Raw genomic sequence first — 5,643 nt, 5'->3', positions numbered from 1 at the left:
CTTGTCAACTGAAAAATACTGACAACATGACTGCCAGAGTTCAGTTTTTTGGGAGGACTTACTGAGGACTATAACTGGAGGACAAACTCTCCTCAGCTCTGAGGAACTGCTCCAAGGACTTAGAGGGTGTCTGTACATACATGATTGTGGTGAAGGGGTTACGTGCCATCACTTGGTTAGAAGGTGGCTGGAGAGTCAGGAGGTACAGATGTTTCTCTGAAAAGATCTTAGAGCTTTTCTAAGTATGAGAAGTTGCGAAAATTGAGTTCATAAATTTTTCTCAGAAAATTATCTAACTCTCTGCTGGCCTGTTGGACAGGAATAGACAGGGAAGCCCTGGCGTGCAGCTATCAGTGGGGTTGCAAAGAGCTGGACACGATGGAGGGACCTGAACTGCTGGCCCGCAGTGTCAGTTTTCCTGCAGCACAGAGCGGCCTCTTTCCTGATCTCCACCCTGAACTCCTATCAAGGCGTGTGTTGGAGGTCAGGGACTGCAGTGGGTAGTGACTCCACTCAGGTAGAACCAGATGCGGAGTGTCATTTTCGTTGTCATCTTATAGGAGAAATGTCAGAGCTACAATGACTGGAAATTGTTAGATATTTCTCTTTTGTTCTTAAACTCACGAGAAAAGTCAGGAGTTTAAAATGCAGAGATACCAGGGTACTATATTTCACTGAAGAAAGTGTGAAAGTGTTAGTCACTAGTCATGTCCGACTCTTCGCAGCTCCATGGACTATAGCTCTCCAATCTTCTCTGTCCATGGAATTTTCCAGGGAGAATATTGGAGTCGATTGCCATTCCCTTCACCAGTGGATCTTCCCTACCTTGGGATCGAACCCAGATCTCCTGCATTGCAGGAAGATTTTTTACAATAGGAACCACCAGGGAAGCCCATATTTCACTGAAGAAATCACTCATAAAATCTTAGACCTACCACCTTGTGGCTTGTGGGATCTCATTTTTTCATACCAGGGGACTAAACCCAAGTCAGAAAGGGTCAGGTCCTGACCAGTAGGAAAGTCTCGTTCATTTTCATTTTATTTTTTTCAAATAGCAGAAAAATCTATTCCCTCTAACTACTTAATAGCAATTTTGTCTATTTTGATTAGACCTTAAAGAGATTTCTCTAGACTTTAAGACCACCTCCCTTATTGCCCTACAAAGCCATTAACAGTGACCCTTTAGCATTTGCAGGGGATTTAAGGGCTTTTGTCATCTCATTCTCCTCCTTAACTCATTTTGTTGGTTTCCCAGTATCATGTTCACTTGAACCCTTCACTCGTTTTAATGGGCTTGTTCAGACAAATCATTTTAAAGCTCCTTTGTATTTGGTACATTGGGAATAGTTCAAAGCTCCAGATTGATATTTCTCTCCACTTGTTATAAATGATGTGATCCAAATAGGGTCAATGAGACCTTGAGTTAATATTTTAAAGAGCTTAAAATGGCAAGTCCACTAGTAGCAAACAAAATTCAGTTATTTTTTTTTAATACTATGATTATGATTACCCAGATTAATATAATGATCTTTGGGAATTATCTGATCCCCTTTTATTTAATTTTAGTTTTCACCAAAGCATCGTCTCATTGTTGAGCGGATTTGTCACCTTAGACAGATGGTCCAGCAAGGTTGGTCTCCAAAATCCTGCCAGAGAGAGTTAGTTTTCTAGCAACTGGCATTCCTTGTGAGCTGATGGATGTGACTTAGTTCTCTCCTCAAACTGATCTTACATGGATTAAATGAAAGAAAAAATGAGGCCCACTGATCTTGCAAAGCAAAGGGCAGCTCAACCGACCCAGAACGTTTCCTTCATTGAGTTTCTGGCAGACCCAGCTCTGTCCCAGCCTTTCTGTTGTTCATACTGGCCTCATGCCTTCCCCTCTGCCTCAGCATCTCCCCAGCTGTGCTGCACTGAAGTTTGCCTAACTCAGAATACGTCATTGTGTCAGGGGAAAGCCACTTCCCTTTTTTCATATTCCATGACATTCAGATTGACATTGGTTTTCTTTTGGTCTACATTTGTTTTCTCATCTCGAATTTTACTTTCTAGGAAAGGTGGCAAAGAAAAACAAAAAAATCTAAAGTCTTGAAAATGATAGAGTACAGCCCCTCTGGCTTTCTTTAGTTCCTTTTATTGTTCTCACCTCATCATGAATTAGGACTAGAGCAGGAGCAGTGAGACTCATCTTGTCCAGTATGTCAATATAAATTAAAACAACTTCAACTGAAGAATCACCCACAAGCAAAGAAAGAAGGCTATTTCCCCTGACTGAGTAGTGTGAATCTCACTGCCCTGCCATTCTCAGAGGAAGACAGAGACACAGGAACAAGGAAGCCCAGTGGAATCAACTGACTGAAGGAGCAGCTGAAGCTCACTGGGTTCTGTGACATAAACTTCTGATGAGAGACAGCAACACCACTGAATCTCATTCCTCCAACTCAGAAACTCTGAACATCACACGTGTTCAAAAAATTAAGAGAGTAGAATGATAAAATCTATCCTTGGTAAAATAAAAATTATCTCTCTACTAAAGGTAAAATAATGGCAGTTGGATAATTCCTCTGTCTACTTGCACAAATGCACCCTACTCTCAGCATATGGGCAATACTGACACTTAGGACACTTGGAGATATGGGCCAGGAGAACAGGGGTCACCACTGGGAACTCAGGTCCTTCACACAAACATTCCAGAGGAGAAGGTGGGGGTTTAGGAAGACCATCTATTTTCCCAACAAGTAAACAAGCCCTCCACAGAAAGGAGATTTTTTCACATCCTCAGGCTGTGGTGAGCCTGTCCGCAGGGAGGGAGTCCAGCAGGTGAGCAAGGGAACTCTGTCACCCAGAGGACAGGGGGTGGCGCCATGTGATCTCTCCCTGAGAGTGAGGTGCTGCTGGGGAAACACAATCATCCTGGAATTAGTCTCCTCACCCATGTTCCCTGAGAAGAACCAGGATTCTTCTGCGGGTGTTGGCCCAGCTAGTGAAGGACAACAGGTCTCCAGTATGGAAATGGTGGAAGGAAAGCGTCATGTCTGCAATAGTCCTGACTCCGTGGTTCCCTGAAGCAAAACCTCATGGATCTGCAGGAACGTGTACTAGAAGGAAGAGAAAACATGGGGGTAGCTCATGGACTCATAATATTCAGAATCTTCTCTAAATCAAACACTAAAGACAAACATCATTTATTTCAAAGAGCTTAATTACCAGAGTGAACTGGTAAATACTTTATAAATACAGAAATACAGAGCTGAGGGAGCCTGGTTTCCTATGTAAAGTAAGAGGGAAAAGTGGAGCCTAAGATCAGGGCTGCAGATGTGTTTATGGACAAGAGGAGAACAGCATGGAGAGACAAAAAGCAATAATGTGTGTAATTACACACATATGTCACTCCTGAGTTAAGAAAAAGACCTTCCTCATTTGATTGGTAAATATCCATTTGGATGGGCACATAGGAAGTTATTGGGAAATACACAATATTAATAGTTTAGATTGATGACATTTTATTTGATCATATTGTGAATACATAAATGAAAATCCAAAAAAGGAAGTGAAAGTGTAGAGAAATGACTAGAAAATGAAAACTATCATGTTCCCTATTTAATGGCCTCACATAGAAAGCATGGCATCAGAGAACCTACCTCAAGGTTCCCCCAGACGCCGTCTCAGCCAGCCCAGCAGCAGCCGCATCTTCCCCATGGCCTTCGTGCTCTCTCTACTCATGGCCCTGGCTCTGGTCAGCTACAGCCTGGGAGGATCCCTGGGCTGTGACCTGTCTCAGAACCACATGCTGATTGGCAGGAAGAACCTCAGGCTCCTGGGCCAAATGAGGAGACTCTCCCCTCGCTTCTGTCTGCAGGACAGAAAAGACTTCGCTTTCCCCCAGGAGATGGTGGAGGGCGGCCAGCTCTAGGAGGCCCAGGCCCCTCTCTGTGCTCCACGAGATGCTCCAGCAGAGCTTCAACCTCTTCCACCCAGAGCGCTCCTCTGCTGCCTGGGACACCACCCTCCTGGAGCAGCTCCGGCACTGGAATCCATCAGCAGCTGGAAGACCTGGACGCCTGCCTGGGGCAGGTGATGGGAGAGGAAGACTCTGGCCTGGGAAGGACGGGCCCCACCCTGGCTGTGAAGAGGTACTTCCAGGGCATCCATGTCTACCTGCAAGAGAAGGGATTACAGCGACTGCGCCTGGGAAATCCTCAGAGTGGAGATGATGAAAGCCCTCTCGTCATCAACCAGCTTGCAAGAAAGGTTAAGAAAGATGGGTGGAGATCTGAACTCACCTTGAAAGGACTCTCACTCACTAAGATGTCACATCAGCCTTGCACACTCACCTGTGGTCATTTCAGAAGTTTCTGATTTCCGCTTTAGCCACAAAATTTACTAAATTACTTAAGCATATATTTTGAGTATTAAGCAAGGATGTTAAAAACTTAGCTCTAGCGTCATCAGTCCTTAAGTGATTATTTCCCTGATTTATTTATTATTTATTTATACTTGTCATATTTACATTTTCAGATAAGGATATTTGCCTTCACACTGTATTAAGATTTAGGAAATATGTTCAGCTTCCATTTTCATTAAATATGATTTTTTATTTATTAAATTCTTATCAAACTCTTTTAGTTTTCTTTTTGTGTGTGTTGAGATCAAAATTTATTCTGCTCTCTTTTAGTGGATGGCATTTCCAAACATATTTTTACTGAATGATTGAATAAACCCAAAAATGAACTAATCCAGCAATGAGTATTTAAGTAGAAAATCCTGTGTTTTGATGAAAGAAAACTCCACAGGTGAAGATCTCCACTGCCTCACTGGAAACATATTTGTGCAGTGGTCTTTGTGTAGAAATCCAGACACTGAGTCTGTTTATTCTTAACACCTAAATTCAATCTTCAATATTCTAAACAAAAGTGAGTAACTGATGGTAACACTTATCTACTCATTCATTCATTCAGTTCATGTCACATGTATTAATTGAGTATCAAAGTGGCAGATGGTGGAATTGCCTTTAAGAAACACTGGTAAATAAATCTCATTCAGTATCTTCTATGTTGAAACTTTCAGTCTCATAGAGAATGATACATAAAAATAATGTATTTTTTTAAAATATTCAATTATATTAAAAAATACAAAAAAGAAGTAATGGAAAACTGGTTCTCACATCAGAAGATACTTGCAGGTAATTTTTACAGGTAATTTTCAGGGGAAAAAAGAGGGATACCTCTGTTATGGTACCTGCTGATGCTGCTAAGTCACTTCAGTCGTGTCTGACTCTGTATGACCCCACCAGGCTCCGTCGTCCCTGGGATTCTCCAGGCAAGAACACTGGAGTGGGTTGCCATTTCCATCTCCAAAGCATGAAAGTGAAAAGTGAAAATGAAGTCATCCGGTCGTGTCAGACCCTCAGCGACACCATGGACTGCAGCACTCCAGGCTCCTCCGTCCATGAGATTTTCCAGGCACGAGGACTGGAGGGGGGTGCCATTGCCTTCTCCAACCATCACGCTAAGCACATTCAAAATTAACACATTTTTATTTTCTTAAATAAACCGTCAATTTATTTTCCACTAGTCTTTTACAACCTCTTGTCTGTTTATCAGTTCAGTTCAGTCCAGACGCTCAGTCGTGTCCAACTCTTTG

The 5,643-nt window shown here is 42.5% G+C and overlaps 1 pseudogene; it reads left to right on the top strand.

Annotated features, from left to right (window-relative positions):
- Window positions 1–3,603: 3,603 nt before the first annotated feature.
- Window positions 3,604–4,322, top strand: LOC108635326 (annotated as a pseudogene).
- The last annotated feature ends 1,321 nt before the right edge of the window (window positions 4,323–5,643 follow it).

This window comes from Capra hircus, unplaced genomic scaffold (assembly GCF_001704415.2).
Source record: "Capra hircus breed San Clemente unplaced genomic scaffold, ASM170441v1, whole genome shotgun sequence".
NCBI lineage: Eukaryota > Metazoa > Chordata > Mammalia > Artiodactyla > Bovidae > Capra > Capra hircus.
The sequence above is the reverse complement of the archived record's forward strand: the minus strand, read 5'-3'. Positions and strand labels throughout refer to the sequence as shown.